The sequence below is a fragment of the Linepithema humile genome, chromosome 1, assembly GCF_040581485.1.
Source record: "Linepithema humile isolate Giens D197 chromosome 1, Lhum_UNIL_v1.0, whole genome shotgun sequence".
Taxonomy (NCBI): domain Eukaryota; kingdom Metazoa; phylum Arthropoda; class Insecta; order Hymenoptera; family Formicidae; genus Linepithema; species Linepithema humile.
This window is the reverse complement of record NC_090128.1, coordinates 18,908,368-18,928,810: the sequence shown is the minus strand read 5'-3', so window position 1 is coordinate 18,928,810 and position 20,443 is coordinate 18,908,368. Positions and strand designations below refer to the sequence as shown.

The 20,443-nt window shown below is 31.0% G+C and overlaps 1 long non-coding RNA gene across 1 annotated transcript; it reads left to right on the top strand.

Moving 5' to 3' along the window:
- The first annotated feature begins 3,229 nt into the window (after window positions 1-3,229).
- On the top strand, window positions 3,230-4,747 carry LOC136997117 (uncharacterized). Its single transcript, XR_010887946.1, has 2 exons — window positions 3,230-3,317; window positions 3,624-4,747. It is a non-coding gene; the product is annotated as an uncharacterized lncRNA (long non-coding RNA).
- Window positions 4,748-20,443: the final 15,696 nt, after the last annotated feature.

The following is a 20,443-nucleotide window of genomic DNA, read 5'->3' as shown; positions in this document are numbered from 1 at the left end:
ATTTAAACCGACGTTCGTCGAAGTGACTGCTCTTACTGGTGTCGCAGCTAGATTAATTAATGGACGTACTTTACACTGTGCATTCTTTTTGGCAGTAGAAAAAGGAAAACCTACAGTATACAGACAGTTAACAGGGCAGCGTCTTGAAGATGCCAGACGTAAATGGCGCTATATTAAATAGTTGATTATTGACGAAATATATATCAATGGTTTCATATGAAATATTAAGAGCAGTTCATCTTTGTCTTCAGGAATTTAAAAATAATAATGAATTATTTGGTGGTGTTAATATATTATTGTTTGGAGATATTATGCAATTACCACCTGTAAAAGGAAATTGGTGTCTTAAACAATCTGCATGCTTTCAAGGAGAGCCACATTTATGGCGATATTTTGGTTTATGTGAATTAAAGACTAATATGCGTCAACAAAATGATGTAGAATTTATTGATTTGTTAAATAATTTGCGAGTTGGGCAACTGAATATAATACAATATGAAATGTTACTAAACAAAACATACGTTCCTTTAATCAATGAATTTGCCGATGGTGAAGCTATTCGTATATTTCCTACTAGAAAGTTAGTTAACAGTTATAATAATAAAATAATCGAAGAACTAGCAAAGACACAAAAAACATATGTTATAAACGCTCGAGATGAATCAAGAGAGCCTGCAACTTATGGTCAAAGGCCTCCTGCAGCAGCAATTCCTATTGATCCTAATAATACGGGTGGTTTATTACATACAATGAAACTCGCAATAGATTCTCGTGTAATGTTGCGATCTAATTTAAATGTTAGTGAAGGTTTAGTTAATGGCAGCATGGGTATCGTACGTGGATTTCAATGGCCGGCTTTACGAAGAGATCAATTGGAAGAGGGCGAATTACCTAAAAAAATATTTATTCAGTTTGATGATCCTACAATAGGAAACAGTTTAAAGGAATCTAACGATTGGGTTGGTATTTCCCCAATTAGTGTTGTTTATCAAGGTAATAAAGGATATGGAAACGTAGAAAGAACAATGCTTCCAGTTATTTTAAGTTGGGCAGTCACAGTTCATAAATTGCAAGGTACAACAGTTGAAAGAGCTGTAATATATTTAGGCAAAAAAATATTTGTTAAAGGCCAGGCATATGTAGCACTTAGTCGTGTCAAATCTTTAGAGGGATTAGCGATTTGTGAAATAAAACAGAAAAGATTATTCCAGCATCCATGTGATGAAAATGCTTTAGCAGAATTAGAACGATTACGATCGACCGACGTATTTTCAGCTGTAGAATAAACACATTTTTTTTAATATACTTTTAAAAGTTTAAAATAAATATTTAAAAAATATTTTTATAAAAAAAAAGACTCCCGACTGCTGCAAAATTTATCTAGCACAAAAATAATTATATTTGTAAAAAAAAATTAAATACAAAAACAAAAATTAACTCAATAAAAAATTACTGCTTAAAAAAAATAAAAATATAAAATAAATAATAAAAACCTACAAAAAATTAATATAATAAAACAAAAAATCAAGAACTAGAAAAAAATAAAGACAAGAAAAAATAAAATAATTATTACATTATAAAACAATATAACAATAGAGAAAAAAAATGCTTTTAAAAGTGTACAATAATATTTTTTAAAGTCTTAAAAAATTATTCTTATTAATAAAAAAAACCTACAAAAAATTAATATAATAAAACAAAAAAAATCAAGAACAAGAAAAAAATAAAGACAAGAAAAAATGAAATAATTACATTATTATAAAACAATATAACAATAGAGAAAAAAATGCTTTTAAAAGTGTAAAATAATATTTTTTAAAGTCTTAAGGGGATGCTGGAGTGGCAGCCGAACTCCGACGCGAAAGCGCCATCATTTCGATGGTACTAAAAATGAAGCGACATTATCGGCGTAGCCTACGCCGCGTAGGTCCGTGTGTACGCATTTGTTTGTAGTGGTAACTCACTACACTGACGTGTGGTCTGTGTACGTGTGTCATCGGAAGTTTGTAAACAAACGATGCTTGCGCTTGTTTCCTCGACTGAAATTTCGTCGCAAGGCTGCAATATAATGTCCGAGAAAACATAGGCGTATACAAGGTGTCAAATAAATACAAACTAAATATGACAAAATAATAAATGAAAAATATACATATAATACTATATATATCACTGAAGAAAAATGTCTTATACTTTTCTTATTTTTATCCTTATATAATTAATACAAAGTTAATTATTATTTATTGAGTATACAGATATTGAACATAATTATCTTTATTTTGTATTTTATAGAATAATGATAAAAGTGTTTTACATATCTTATATTTTATATATATACTGAATACATTTTTTGAATATTGTAATATGCATTTATCGTTTCAGTCATTATGCTATGAAATCCAAAATAAAGATAACTACATATTTGTGCAATATGTGTGTATACGTTTAAATTAATTAATTATTTAATTAATTTATATACTTATTTATTTTGTACTTATTACATAAGGAAAAAAAGGAAATAACTTTCTTTTTTTTAGTTATATGTACAGTACACACACATAATACTGTACATATCACTAAAAAAAGAAAGTTATTCTTTCCTTTTTTCCTTATGTAATAAGTACAAAATAAATAAGTATATAAATTAATTAAATAATTAATTAATTTAAACGTATACACACATATTGCACAAATATGTAATTATCTTTATTTTGGATTTCATAGCATAATGACTGAAACGATAAATGCATATTACAATATTCAAAAAATGTATTCAGTATATATATAAAATATAAGATATGTAAAACACTTTTATCATTATTCTATAAAATACAAAATAAAGATAATTATGTTCAATATCTGTATACTCAATAAATAATAATTAACTTTGAATTAATTATATAAGGATAAAAATAAGGAAAGCGACATTAATTATATATAATATATAGTCTATATTATTATATGTGTCAAATGTTATATTTTCATTTTTACTTTATATTTATTACACATTGTATATGTCTATTTCGTTTCGTACATTGGAGCCTTGTGATGGAATTTGAGTCCAAGAAAAATATGTGCGAATATTTGTATATATATATATAATATTTTATGATATAATATATATTATATTATAATATAATATATATTATAATATAATATATATAATATAATATATATTATAATATATATTATTATTATATAATATATAATATATATTATATATTTTATAATATTTTTATGCGCCCGTCCAAGCATCCGTCAACGTGCTACAGCCCGTGCAGGGGAATCAACCGCATGGAAAATTAAACGCATTAAATAAAGTAAGTAATAAAATTAAATTGTAGCATCTGTGTGAATGAATGTGCGTGCATGTGTATTCGCGAGTGTATGTGCGTGCATGCGTATTCGCGAGTGTATGTGCGTGTATGTCCGTGCATGCGTATTCGCGAGTGTATGTGCGTGTATGTCCGTGCATGCGTATTCGCGAGTGTATGTGCGTGTATGTCCGTGCATGCGTATTCGCGAGTGTATGTGCGTGTATGTGCTTGCATGCACAATTAATTATATAAAATGTTAAATTTAATATTATATGTGTTTTTAAATATAATATTTTCTTCTGTTTGCAGCGGATTCACAACATTATAAGGAAGAAATTGCGCACGGTGCAGAAGAGGACACAAGGCAGGACACCACCACCACCACCACCAGCAGCACCATCACCACCTCAATGGCATATTTCGTGCGCTCCGCCGTATGTTACGACATACTCCACACACGCTCCAGCGTACAGTATTGCGTCACCATGTATTCCTCCGTGGCCACCACGATATCCACCGCCGGGACCACCATCGTATCTACCGCCGGGCCCACCATCGTATCCACCGCCGGGCCCACCATCGTACGGTGCACCATACCACCAGCCTTCGGCGTACAATCCATATGGATATTATTGGTAATTTTGTTCTATTCTATTCGTATTCTATTTCGTATTTCGTTATTTCACATCACATTTTGCGTTGTAAACTTCGGTCAATTATCATTAATTACAATATTGGTTTATTGTAATTATATTTTGCGCTATTTCTGTGATTTTAGTTTATTCGCAGCAAACATAAGATATATTAGACACAACGCAAAATGTGATGCGATTGAAAAGAGATTTGACGTGTAATATTTTTATGAAAACATGCAATGTTTTGAAAAAGAAACTGAAACGATAAGCATTTTATTGTTTTGTATTTTTTGTTGAAATGTGCGATACATGTGCGATGTATTTTATTTCGTTTATTATATGTATAACAAAATCTCTTTTCAATCGCATCACATTTTGTGTTATAAACTTTGGTCAATTATCATTAATTACAATATTGGTTTATTGTAATGATTTTTTACACTATTTCTGTGATTTTAGTTTATTCGCAGCAAACATAAGATGTATTAGACACAACGCAAAATGTGATGCGATTGAAAAGAGATTTGACGTGTAATTAGTATTTTTATGAAAACATGCAATGTTTTGAAAAAGAAACTGAGACGATAAGCATTATATAGTTTTGTATTTTTTGTTCAAATGTGCGATACATGTGCCATGTATTTTATTTCATTTATTATATGTATAACTCTTACTCGGACTATTATTGTATTATTTATATGAAAAAAATGTATTATAAAAATTTTTTTATACGTTATGTATAATGGAAATTTAATGGAAATTTAGAATTAGAATAAAACAATTCTATTTCTGCAAAAATGTTGTATCTTATTATCCTATAAACCCCCATAAATTCCTATAAACTTGTTTCAAAGTTTTGTAATGTGTTAGTCAATGTTATTTTACAAATGTCATTGTATAAATGTCAATGAGTCATGCATTTCTTGTATATGAAATAAATATGTAGAGATTTTAATGTACAGATATGGTTAAATTAATATTGTGTAAATTATTCTATGATTTTGAAATGTTTAATGTGTTAATACAATCATAATATGTAAAAATTTTAAAAATAGTTCTATTTTTACGAATAGGAATGCTTTTATAATGTGTTCAATTAGTACAGTTTTTCTTTCACTGTATCTTACACAATATTTAATTGAATCATATCTCTACATTAAAATCTCAACATATTTATTCTATATACAAGAAATAAATGATTCATTGACTACAATGACATTTGTAAAATAACATTGAATAACATTAATTATATATATATCAAATATGTATCTATATAAATTCTCTATATATAATTTATATTGTTCAATTTAAAAGTGCACTGTATCTTATACACAATATTATTTTACAATCTCTCTTTCTCTCTCTCTCTCTCTCTCTATATATATATATTGTGTATAATATTGTGTATAAGGTACAGTGCAATGAAAACTGTACAAATTGAACGTATAAAATCATTTTTCTTCGTAACACAAACCTCTATATATATATATATATATATATATATATATATATATATATATATATATATATATATAGAAAGAGAGAGAGAGAAAGAGAGAGAGAGAGAGAGAGAGAGAGAGAGAAAGAGAGAGAAATAGCATATGTACATATTAGGTTAGTTATGTGTCCACACACACATTTATCCGTATAATATATGTATAATATATATGTATATAATAAACTAAAATGTACTAAATGACGGGTAAATGTGTGTGTAGACACATAACTAACCTAATATATACATATACTACTTTATGACACTGAGAACTGTATAGCGCCTCTATCCCAAAATCCCGGAACTAATCTATTGCCCTTTTTTACCTCATTATCGTCTATATTGCACGCATGCTTTGCATAAATTCTAATTCAGGAAACATTTTTAGACTACATCTCTGAACTCAATTCTAACAGTTCCCTATTAATCTTTGATATATTCTCTTTCGGCCGGAATGTTAATTTTGCACCTGCAAGCTGTATAATTTTTATATTAAACAAATATTTGTATGCACCGACAGCTTGTCGGTAAAATTTCCAAATTTTTTTCTGTTTTTTGTTTTAAATGTTATACCAGCCGATTCTTTAGCATGTATACTTTAATCACCTAAAAGGATTTGTAATTCTATACATGCAATAAAAAAATTTTCTTAAACTACGAAATTAATTTTTCGTCGGTAAAACAGTACTACTCCAGCATCGCCTTAAGGGGATGCTGGAGTGGCAGCCAAACTCCGACGCGAAAGCGCCATCATTTCGATGGTACTAAAAATGAAACGACATTATCGGCGTAGCCTACGCCGCGTAGGTCCGTGTGTACGCATTTGTTTGTAGTGGTAACTCACTACACTGACGTGTGGTCTGTGTACGTGTGTCATCGGAAGTTAGTAAACAAACGATTGCGTTTGTTTCCTCGACTGAAATTTCGTCGCAAGGCTGCAATATAATGTCCGAGAAAACATAGGCGTATACAAGGTGTCAAATAAATACAAACTAAATATGACAAAATAATAAATGAAAAATATACATATAATACTATATATATCACTGAAGAAAAATGTCATATTTTTCATATTTTTATCCTTATGTAATAAATACAAAATAACTAATTAATCAATTAATTTATATATATATATATATATATATATACATACACATATATATTGAATAAATAGTTATCTTTATTTTGTATTTTATGTGATAATGACTGAAATAATGAGAGTATATATCATTTCAGTTACATAAAATACAAAATAAAGATAACTATATTCAATATGTATATGCATGTATTGAATAATTAATTAACTTATTTATTTATTTTGTATTAATTACATAAGAATAAAAATAGGGAAAGCATATAACATATTTTTCCAATTAGGTATATAGTATTATACATACATTTTTCAAATCAAATATTTTATCATATCTAATTTATATCTATTAGACACCTTGTATAGGTCTATTTCGTCTCGTATGTACATCATACAGCCATACGATAGAATTTCAATTGCGAGAAAAAAGGTTAAATGTATGCTTATAAATTATCCGATAAAACATAAACAAACCACACGTGTAGTAAATTACTAACTAAAAGAAATACGTATTTCTTAAAATCTGTCAGTTTACGAATAAATCGTCTGTAGCTCTCTTTTTTCTAAACCGTCAGCTGACGTTAGACCGCTTTTGAATATATTTATTAAAAATTGTTAGCTGACGTTAGATCGCCTCTGACAATATTTATTAAAATCTGCCAGTTCACGAATAAATCGTCTTTAGCTCTCTTTTTTCTAAACGGTTAGCTGACGTTAGATCGCCTCTGAATATATTTATTAAAAATTGTTAGCTGACGTTAGATCGCCTCTGACAATATTTATTAAAATCTGCCAGTTCACGAATAAATCGTCTTTAGCTCTCTTTTTTCTAAACGGTCAGCTGACGTTAGATCGCCTCTGACAATATTTATTAAAATCTGCCAGTTCACGAATAAATCGTCTTTAGCTCTCTTTTTTCTAAACGGTCAGCTGACGTTAGATCGCCTCTGACAATATTTATTAAAATCTGCCAGTTCACGAATAAATCGTCTTTAGCTCTCTTTTTTCTAAACGGTCAGCTGACGTTAGATCGCCTCTGAATATATTTATTAAAAATTGTTAGCTGACGTTAGATCATCTCTGGCTTTTGTAATTCTAAATTGCCAGTCCACGAGAAAACCGCCTCTGGCTTGTCTTATTCTCTATTGCCAGTCCACGAGAAAACCGCCTCTGGCTTGAAGAGAAGAATAAGAATTCTCTAATGCCAGTCTGTTTATTATTGCCAGTCCACGAGAAAACCGCCTCTGGCTTGTCTTATTCTTTATTGTAAGATACTTTTATTACGTCATATGCTCTATGTATATATATATATATATATATATATATATAATGTATATTATATGCTCCATATTATTTATATTCATATCAAAATATCTTTCTAAAAAATTGACATCATTTTGTATACTCTTTTTACAATAAATGTATATGATATATGCCATATTTTTTATTTCTAAAGCATGAAATATAAAGATATTTTTAATTTTTTGTGTTTATCATTTGTAAAAAAATCTTGATAAAAGAAACAACATTAATTTTGTGACTTGCAATAATCTGTTTTATTATATGCTTCTTTTAAATACTTACAATTAGCCTTATTTTATGTGATTAACTTGGTATTTAAAATACGTATCAAAATCAAAAATGTATTTCTATTACAGTAGAAAAGAAACATTCTTGTCTTACAACAGAAAGAAATGGCAAAATATAATATTGTCTAAAGTACAGTCCAATAAAAACTGTTAAAATTGAACATCTTATAAAACCACCGTGATTCATGAAAAATCAGAACTATTATTTCAAAAATATAGACATATTTCGACTGTGTGTTTTAAACTGCACTACACATTCAAAATTCACAGAATAAATTTATTTCTGCAAAGTTGTGTATAATGTCAGTGGAAAAGTGATTTATTTGTTATTACATATACATGATATTTTACCATTCCTCTCTGATGTAAGATTACAATGTTTTCTTTCTACTGAATTAGAAATTAATTTTATATTTTGATGTGTATTTTAGATACCAAGGTAAAATAAGGCTAATTGTAAGTATTTAAAAGAAGTATATATTGAAACAGATTATTGCAAGTCACAAAATTAATGCTTTTTTTAAACAAGATTTTTTACAAATAATAAATACAAGAAGCTAAAAATACCTTTATATTTTATGCTTTATAAATAAGTTATATGATATATACATTTATTATAAAAATATAGACAATATATAAAATAATATTAACTTTTTACATAGATACTTTGATGTGAATATACATAATATGGAGCACATAATATACATAATATATACACATAAAGCACTTGAATAAAAGTATTTCACAGAAATTAGAATATTAATGTATGTAACTAAATAATGTAAATGTTTGCAAAAATGTTGCAAAATTTATGTATAATACATACACTTTTTTATCCTTTAGAGTGCCTTCAACTCATTTTTTTCAGCCGGGTTTCGTAGCACATAACACAAACACACACGCACACACACAACTAACACACACACATAACTAACCTAAAAAATTCTGTATATGACAGATAGCACTGAGAACTGTATAGCGCCTCTATCCCAAAATCCCGGAACTGATCTATTGCCCTTTTTTACCTCATTATCGTCTATATTGCACGCATGCTTTGCATAAATTCTAATTCAGGAAACATTTTTAGACTACATCTCTGAACTCAATTCTAACAGTTCCCTATTAATCTTTGATATATTCTCTTTCGGCCGGAATGTTAATTTTGCACCTGCAAGCTGTATAATTTTTATATTAAACAAATATTTGTATGCACCGACAGCTTGTCGGTAAAATTTCCAAATTTTTTTCTGTTTTTTGTTTTAAATGTTATACCAGCCGATTCTTTAGCATGTATACTTTAATCACCTAAAAGGATTTGTAATTCTATACATGCAATAAAAAAATTTTCTTAAACTACGAAATTAATTTTTCGTCGGTAAAACAGTACTACTCCAGCATCGCCTTAAGAGGATGCTGGAGTTCTGTTTTACCACATGAATGCTGTATTTTTCCTGACTTTTTTCTAACAAATACAGCTTTTTTCTGCCTGCATAGAATTAAAAATCCTTTTGTAGAATTAAAGAGCACACAAAAAGGGAATTCGCGTTGGTCGAAAAAATTCGGAAAAATAAAGTTATTTATAACATTAATTTTTATTGACATACTCTTAGGATAACATGTCTTTTAGAGCTATCAATTTTAGCTTTTTATAAAAGTTTAACGATTTTAATACACCGAATAAGAGCAGCGCGAATTGCGCACTGCATAATAAAATGTTATGGAACCATTAAAATTGGGCTGAAAAGTCTAATGTAAAAAATATTCTTGTCCGACTATTTTTACATACGTGTGCGTCCAATATCGGTATAACAGATGAAAAATAACAGAAGATTAGTTCCAGGATAATATCAGAGAGGCGCTATACAATAATATGCGAATATATACACGCACCACACATACGCATACACAATACATTCATACTTAGATTATGACTTATGCCGATAATATCACTCTAATTTTTAGTTCCATCGAAATGATGGCGCTTTCGCGTCGGAGTTCGTCAGGCACTCCAGCATCCTCTTAAGAGGATGCTGGAGTTCTGTTTTACCACATGAATGCTGTATTTTTCCTGACTTTTTTCTAACAAATACAGCTTTTTTCTGCCTGCATAGAATTAAAAATTCTTTTGCAGGATTAAAGAGCACACAAAAAGGGAATTCGCGTTGGTCGAAAAAATTCGGAAAAATAAAGTTATTTATAACATAATTTTTATTGATATACTCTTAGGATAACATGTCTTTTAGAGCTATCAATTTTAGCTTTTTATAAAAGTTTAACGATTTTAATACACCGAATAAGAGCAGCGCGAATTGCGCACTGCATAATAAAATGTTATGGAACCATTAAAATTGGGCTGAAAAGTCTAATGTAAAAAATATTCTTGTCCGACTATTTTTACATACGTGTGCGTCCAATATCGGTATAACAGATGAAAAAATAACAGAAGATTAGTTCCAGGATAATATCAGAGAGGCGCTATACAATAATATGCGAATATATACACGCACCACACATACGCATACATAATACATTCATACTTAGATTATGACTTATGCCGATAATATCACTCTCATTTTTAGTTCCATCGAAATGATGGCGCTTTCGCGTCGGAGTTCGTCAGGCACTCCAGCATCCTCTTAAAAAGTTATTCTTATTAATAATAAAAAATTTGAAATAATACAATTAACTATATAAATTGTTAAAGAATTGGATAAGATTATATATAAATAAATATATATATATATATATATATATATATATATATATATATACATAATTTTTGATACATTTTTAAGCAATTGGATAGAATTAATAGACAATAGAATGATCTATATTTGTTAAACGTAAAATTAAAAAATTATATATATAGTATTAGGCTCCAATGATAATTATCAATTGTACATGTCAATACAACATAAACAAATTATAAAACTTGAACATTAATTGCAAAATGCGTGCATTATTATTGAACCATTACTGGCGTTTTACACCATTTAATAATGGTTAATTATGTTACTTTCAACAATGCGTACATTTTCGAACAAATTTGCGGTTGCTCAATTTTTTATCTTATATCTTTAAGAATGTAATCTTTAATGATACGTGCATTTTGCAATTAATGTTCAAGTTTTATAATTTGTTTATGTTGTATTGACAACCGAGAAAAGCCTAATGCGAGACAGAAACGTCTATTGATATTATATTTTGTTCATAATAAATTAGCACGTTGAACCAGCCACGGCTTTTTTTACATTTTTTTAACTTGATTAAAAAATTATATATGTCATGGCTATGTCTTTGATAAACATTTTATTCTTAAAATAAAAACTTTATTAATAATTTAAATATTGATTTTATCAATATTTATTATTTCTATTCATTATGTATTTGTTAGTACTATTTTATTGATTATATTCAATCATATAATATAATATATATAAATAGATGAATATATCTTAATTTTGTTTTTCTATGAAAATTTTTAATTATAATACATTATCAAACAAAAATTTTATAATTTTTAATAATTTAGATTATATAAAATAATTGCATTTGTACACATTTGCATTGCAACAATACCCAATAAACATTAGGACATCATATGTACGTCCTATGTACATATATACATATATGTATATTGTATATTCTACGTATATACAAAGAATGTGAAAAGTATATAAAGCGCATATCCTATGTATGTAAAATAATTACCATATGTATGTACATAGAATGTCCACAGTACATACATAAGTATATTCCAAAGATATGCAATGTATATTCGTGGTATATACATGGGGTATATTCCGAGGATGTGCAATACACATTCGTGGCATGTACATGAGGTACATTCTATGTATGTACATAGTATATACAGTACGTTTTTTTTCACATTATGGATATTCCATGTATATAGGATATTGAATGTTTACTGGGTAATAAACAATTTTCATTTATTTGGATATTTATCTACCCCATTTTTGAACAATCAGTTTATCTAATTCCCTGTGTTGGAATTCAGATATTAAACTAATTGAAAAAGTTATTACATCTTCAATATTATTACCCGCCTTTTGCAAGTTTTATATAATTCTCATGATTAAAACTTAAATACGAGATAGATAACGCATAATGCGTCACATAGCGGCAAGCGAACAAACTAATGACTAATTCTATGTATATCCATACCATGATGTAAGAAGATAGGTGTACCATTGCCGTGAATGCGCAGTCGTCCAAAGTAATGATCGCTCTTCGACCAATCAGGAATTGGTCCAAAATGCTAAAAAGTAATATGGCTGCCAAAATATGTTGACACGGTTGACACCGAAGGTTATTAAATATAATAATATTAAAAGATATTTAAAAACTATGCCAACGTGTTGTGTAAAGAATTGTATAAGTCGTACTGATCATACGAGATATCATAAGAGATATTAAATATATGTATTCACACATTTGTGTTGGAAACACTTAATTTTCTATATAATATTTATTAATTGATATTATTTATTATTGTGGGTAATTGTCATTTATTGCTACTGTATTTTATATTGCAAATTTATTATTTTTATAAGATATTTTTATAAATTTTAATTACATTTTAATAATATGATAATTCTATATTAGAATTTCGCGGATGCATTTTGGACCACGTTTGATTGGCTGTCCTATCATGCTGACGTCATACGGCTGCCATTATGCGCAATGGTACACCTATCTTCTTACATCATGATCCATACGATATTTTATGTATATCCATAAATGTACCTACATCAGCGTATATCGTATGTATGTACGTTACATGTATATACATGGAATGTACACGAGGTATATTCTATGTATATACAGGCAGCGATCTCGTTCGAATATACATTCTATGTATATCTTAAGATATCTGTAAGATATCTTATGTATATCCACAAATGTATTTACATCAGCGTATATAATATGTATGTACATAATATATACAGTATATTTTTTTTCACATTATAGATATTTTATGTATATACATAGGATATCGAATGTTTACTGGGATAGAGATTTGATTTTCTCTTTTTTGGTGGATACAAAAATTTAAAAAAAAGTTATACAATGCGCAAAACAATATTTCAGGATTCTACATTTTATTTCTTAATAAATCATCAGATAACGAGATAGATTGTACAATAATTATCGCGAGTAATACGTCCACAAACAAGAGAAAGTTTGAGTAACTTAACTTTCCGAGGTGCCACTTCTGCATGGCCCTTCATGATGCAAACGTAAAAAGAACGGAGGGTTATTGTGCAGGCAAGACTCAGCCAATTAACGAGCAGAACCCTCATTTAAAGTCTCCTTTCTTTTACATTGAATTTTTCCTATTTATTGTCTATCTGTTCATCAAAGGGTGGCATTTTTTTCTTCGTTTCGGCACTTCTTCTTGCGCCTCGGCGGCGACGATAGTACAGCTTGAATAATTGATACTTCCAGCACTTCTTCGCCACTGCACACGCACGGCTATCGGCGTCTGCAAAACCTAATTGCGCAGTGTTCCGAGAACAAAGGAATTAGTGGTTCTTTATGACAAGCAACACCTACAATTACGAGGCAAATATCCCTTTTCAAAGCAAACCCTTTTTTTTTAGTTTTAGATTTGCATTAATTGCAGTGTATTTATCTTCAATTACGCGAAACAAATTGCAAAAATAAAAGAAAAATATTAATTAAAGAAATAAAATCTTTTTTGATTGGAATAATTGCAATTAATATATGTATGTTTCTCCTTTCCCACACAATATGTTTGTCTTAACGACGTTCTGTAGACGTCTTTTTTATTACGTCTTTAAAACATTACCTAAAGACGATGTACAGACGTCTGACGGATCTTTTGTAAGAAAGGTTTACTAAAAAGCCTCATAAAGTCGTCTGCTATGGCAATTCTAGAAGAGATGCATAACCCACAATTTTATTCAGTCATCATTATGTCTAATTTAGACCAGAGGATGATCCTACTTGTGGAGTGGATAGTTTGACCCAAAAAATTTTTTTTTAATTGATAACAAAATGAGTCACGTAAAATCATCCTCCGGTCTAGACAGGGCATTAATTGCAGAGTGCTTGAATAAGACATTGTAAAACGAAGGGTTTCAAGGAATCCAAGTTGATGAGACGATGGATTGTCAAGTAATAAAAATAAGGTGATAAAAGGTAATTTGAAACTATAGTTTATATTTTATAATAATAACTTTTTAACCAATATATGTCTCTTATGCTCTGTTTGACGTTGCTAAATTAGATTAACCATTTCAATCAACCGGGTCGAAAATGACATTCTTAATCCAAGGTAATCATTGTTTTTTAAATTAATTACTATTTTAATATAAAATATATAAAATTTAATATAAAATATATAAAATTTAATATAAAATATATAAAATTATAAATAAGGGTAAATTGAAATTATAATTTATACTCTATAATAATAATAATAATTTTGAAACCTATAATTTTATTGCAGTATGCTTAAACCCAGTGAGCTAAATATTATGAATGTGCTAGCAGTATGGCAGCAAAAACGCAGCGAACGAGCAGAAACAAAATCGAGCATGATCTGTCGTCACGATGTAAAAAAATTTGTACAACGAAAATGCTAAAAACCCGATAAGTATTTAATTTTTAATATATATCTTATATATCTGTGGCTTGGTGCAAGAAGTGACAATGTCAATATTCATCAACTTGAGATATGTCTAGTTAAAAAATTTTTTAGTTTATAATTAAATAACTTGATGTATAAATGGAAGCTGTTACCTTCATTTTTATTTACATTAGATTTTGACATTACCATTTCTCGCACACAATATACAAGAGTTTTTAAACACATTTCCAGTCTTGGCTCATTTTAGCAGAAATTTGATATTGGCACTTCTTGTACCAAGTCATAGATATATATTATATATGTAATAATATTATGAAATACTGTACTTATACTTATATTATATACAGCGTGTTTCATTTTAATCTAGCCAGGCGAATATTTCAAACGCTGAGTTTAGAGAAAAATGTTTCAGACAAAAGTTGTAGGGTTCGGAGAGGGACACAAGATGGTGGGCTTGAGTTTTTGATGAAGGTAAAATTGAAGGTCATATAAAGGTCAACTTTGTTTTTTAATAAAATGTAGTATTTTTTATTGCATATTCTGAAAGAACATAAAATTCTGCATTAAAATTGTCTGACACGTTTTTCATGAAAATTCATAATTTTTTAGGAAATTTAGCAAATTTAGCAACCCCGAAAGTAAGAGGCAAGGGGACTCACGTAAATCAAGCACCCCGATGGAATCAGATTTTTGTCACGTCCACGCCGTTGATTCCGGGTAACTCTAAGAACGAGAAATGTTCATAAACAAGTACAAATTGATGCATGATTCTCTTTACGAAAAACAAACATTTTTTCTTTAATTGCTAAATTTCCTCAAAAACTATGGATTTTCATGAAAAACGTATCAGACAATTTTAATGCAGAATTTTATGTTCTTTCAGAATATGCAATAAAAAATACTACATTTCATTTAAAAAAACAAAGTGTACCTTTATATGACCTGCAATTTTACCTTCATCAAAAACTCAAGCCCAACATCTTGTGCCCCCCTCTAAACTCTACAACTTTTGTCTGAAACATTTTTTTCTAAACTCAATAGCGTTTGAAATATTTGCCTGGCTAGATTAAAATAAAACACCCTGTATACAGATAATACAGATTTTCACCCTGTATACAGGGTGTTTCAGATCAAACGCAGGTCCTTGAAGGAGTGGTTAAATCTCGATAACGTGAGTAAAAAATGTCCGTACAAGAAAATTGTGAGGTCAATAGTTTTTGAATAAAATGCATTTCAAGTTAACCAATCACGGGGTTCGCATTTCGCGCCGTCAAAAGAATTTATTTCTTATACATAAGCAATTGTTTAAAACAATTGAGTTTTATTTTAATGTTTACTAATATGATAGTGTTAATAATAATTTTTATACAATATGTAATTGATGTGGCAGAATGTATTGCAAACGAGAATGATTCATGCCGCGCCGCTCGACACCAGTCGAGTCCCACTCACATCCGTGGACACATGTCACAGTTTTAATTGCTTTTACATATTAGTGACGAACCGTTAAGACGGTCCGTGGCTTCACACGTATATAACTTTACTAACCACATTGTACTACACGTTTATCAGAGGATGCGTTTCCTTAGTCAAAAATAGTACCAAAGCTTCTCTAATCATGTACTAAATTCTATAATTTGTATTACACTGAAGATGGCCACGTACCTTGGCCGAAACGTCTGTAGAATTTTATAAATAAAAGGAATTTTTGAGCAAATCGATCCAGCTCTTGCTCTATTGGCTATATATATTAAAACGATTTACACATGTCTTTTTCTAAAGATGCTCGCACGTCGTGATCTGTTAACGCGTGTTCTGAACTACGATAAGCTTCTCGTATCTGTTTTCCTAAGAGTTTTACACGATTAGCATAAGTGACGACATCCTCGTCATTCTTTTGATATACGTTTCCTAATTCTCCCTGTAACTGATACACATTTTTAGATCCGCCGTAAATTTGTTTTAGATATTTAGTTAACTGAGCTACTGTTTCGAAATCTTGATCTCTAATTGTTCGTCGCGCTTCGCCTACTATTCGCGTTCGTAAAATTTTAGTAAATTGAGGCTCTGCTTCATGGGGCAACATAGACTTTGCCTCTTCGCATCCTTCGATAAAATAATTTAATGGGATATTTTTTCCGTCGAAAAATGGAACGGCTTCGACCGCGTATTTTAGGGTAGCAAACGGATTACCTTGCGCCATATTTTTTACCCTTTTACTGTCACTTGGACTTAGTTTAAAATTTAAGTGTTCGTTCTCACCACACGGTCTAATAGTCTCGTCACCAGAATCGTCGGAACCGTACTCGGGAGCACTAGGTTCCACTAAAAACGCTTCAATTTCAGGTTCGTTAGCGTTGAATTTAATTTGTTTAGGGACGCGAGCGGAGGAGGCTGCTGGAGTGGATGTGTGAAGTGTATTTAATGTGTCTGATTTAGTTTTCTTTTTGCTTTTTATTGCAGCATTAAATTGTTCCTCTATTTTATCTTTATCGGAGTGAGACCTCGTTGTCATTCCTACCTCCCAAAAATTGCACTTTTCATCCCGGACGAGCCCCCAATTTTTATTCTTTCTATCAAGTCTGTTACGTCCTGATAGATGTAGAATTTTTTCGTTGGGCTCGGCGATCGACGTAAACGGACCTGACCGCACGAGCCGAGCGGCACGTTTAGGACTTGCGACGGGTCAGCGACTGGAAGAGTCGTTTTTACTCCGTCAACAAGTCAACCGCTCGTGGTTCCCTTTTTGGGTCAAGGAATTGAATCCCTATTACCCGGGGCGGAACCTTTGTGCGCAATTTGAGAGGGAAGGTGTGAGGGGGTGACGAACGAGGAGGGTGTGGTTAAATGAAAAAGAACAAAAGTTTAATTTACTAAAGACAACATTTTAATTTGATTGAATTTATAATTAGGATACAAAAACTTAATTCTTAATCGCATATGTTAATAATTTTATTTGTGTATTCTTTACAATAATGTGTGTGTGTGTGTGTGTGTGTGTGTGTGTGTGTGTGTGTGAGTGTTTCATTTTTCCGGAGGGAGGACAGAAGAAATAATAAAATAAAGAGGAATCAACTGACTTACTCGTTACAGGATAGTTTCGGATCGGGTTGACTATGTTCGGTGGTTCTGAGCAGGCGCCCCGTTGAGGGAAGGTGTTATATGAGCGTCGGACTCCTTTTTTGTAAACGTGTGGGCACCCTGCTGCGGGATGGTGTCGTCAGGGTGATGGGCCCTCTACTTGAGATGCACCACTTGGTCGCGACAAAGTATCAACTGGTTTTACTCTTTGATTCGCGCCCCCGAACTACTCGAAAAACTGTTTGAGCTAAACGGAATAACTGCGCAAAACTGCTTGAAAAACTGTGTGTGATTGTGTCCGGAGCCACCAGAACACGGGTTTTTATACTTTTTCTTTGGGGTAGATCCCTTTGGAAAATCTTAGGTTTTTGGAGCGGGGATCGAATAGGAATTAGTTTTGCGAGAAAATTTTTAATGTGGGGGAGGATGGCGTCATTTTTAGCTAATAGGATTAGGTTTAGATGATTAGGTTACTTGAAATGAGATAGGAAGAAAGAGGCCCTAACGAATAAGGAATAGCGTCGTTTCGGGTCCATATATGATGGGGGTAGGTTTTTGAGGTGGCGTAACCCGGTTGGTGTTAATTAGTATAGGTGGGGTGCATCTCAGTGTCTTAAGATCTGGGTGGGCGTAGTCTTTAGACCATACGATGGAATGATGGGTGGTCTATAGAAGTGCTTGCCCCGATTCTCGGCTTTCGGATTGGATGGTTAAGAATCGGTATATAAGTTCGCAAAGCCTTGGGTCACTGATCTAATATATTTGACAGTTTACGACTGTCGCGTGCCCTTGGTGTCGCGTGGAGAGTGCGACTAATGCATCTCGGTTTCCCAGACCTACTAAACACGTGCGCCGTATCAGGTGTCACGCCTTCTCGGCATGCGACTGCGGTCATTCCCCGATCGTTACTCGGTAAAACCCTATCTACTAGCTAGAGTTTCCGTAGGTGGAATCCAAGAATATGACTAGTTGGTGCCAGTTTTTCTTTTTATCTCTTACTCTAACCGTCTGGAGTCGGTTAAGGACTCCAGCTACCGCGAAGTTTTGACTTTTACGGTTTTTCTGGCGACGATAGGCACGCTGAGCGGCCAAGGTATTTTGAAATATCCATGCTATTTTTCTCTGTGAGAAGATTCGAGCTCCTGGTGTCTCATGAGAAAAACAGCTCTGGCGTTATAATATTTCTTAAGAGTTTTTGTTGGTTCCGCGTTTACTAGGTCTGGTATTTGATGAAAAGAAAAGAATCGTGTAGTCTGATCAGGACGTAACACTATCAACTATCCTACATTTTCAATTTTTTATACTTACGAAAGCTATAGTGTATGGAATATTTCTTCACTTTTGTTTTAATTTCTTTTAATCAGGCCAAGAACATTTCATATTAAATATTATTTCTTTTTATTCCTGATTTTATTCAAATTTCATTATGATATAGTCTGTATTTAGTATTGTATGATTTAGCTATTTTGATTAAAATTTTCTTTTTTTTTAAGTTTGTGATACTAAATGACTAAGCTGTACGTTATATATCTCATTTAAAAAATATAAAACGGAGGTGCAATATTACAATCGTGTAATATATATCCTAATACCAAGTATGTATAATACACCATAGTATAAAGTATAATATATATATATATATATATATATATATATATATATATATATATATATATTATTTCCAATTATTTTATTACAGCTGCATATGTAATCCAATCTAAATCATTTTTATCTGCCCTTACCAAAAATATATATATATTTTACAAATATGTTTTTTCGGAATATAATTATATATTTTATCATTCGGAAATAATGTTAATTTTTAATTTCTTGAAATAAAATGTTAATATGTAAAAGTAGAGATTGTGCATCTCTCTTTCAAAATGCGCGGTTATCCGAGAAAGGCCGTCCGGCCGTCGATCCGAAAAGGTGGCAGCAGGTGACAAGAGTGAAATTGAGAGATAAGAGAAAAGAGAGAGAGGAGAGAGATGATCCGACAAAATTGAGTGAGGAAGAGTGTAACGCCACGTGTAAGGATTCGAACTATTAAAAACTCCAGAAAGAAACTCGGAATAGGAAAAGCCACAGTACTTTCGATTTCTCATTTTTTTAGGTTAGTAAATTACATTACTAATCAAACGAAAAGCGCGGAGATATACTCTACCGCATTTTAGGTTAAAAGCGAATCTATGTAATTAGTATTATCTGTATGTGATGTTATTGTTACTCAAAAAAAATAAAAACTCTCATTTTTTTAGAGACATCGAATGGCTTAATTTCCTCGTTCTAAGAACGTTAGCTAAGAGTGCGAATTCCACTCTTACAAATCGAAAGTGGGACTTCAAATTCCAAATGACTACGCACGTGGCATTTCGATTTTATGCAACCATAGAAGAGGCAGCAGACAGAAAATCAAACGTATACAAAATAAAATGGATCCAACCGGACGATACAGATGTGCATTATGAACTGCCGACGGAACTGCAATCCCCGAGTGCTCACCCAGAAATTTGCGCGATACCAAAAGTAAAAACGGTTCTCGCCTCGATGAAAACACGGGGTTCATATCGCACGTTCAAGGTCTCACTGCCACCAGATATCG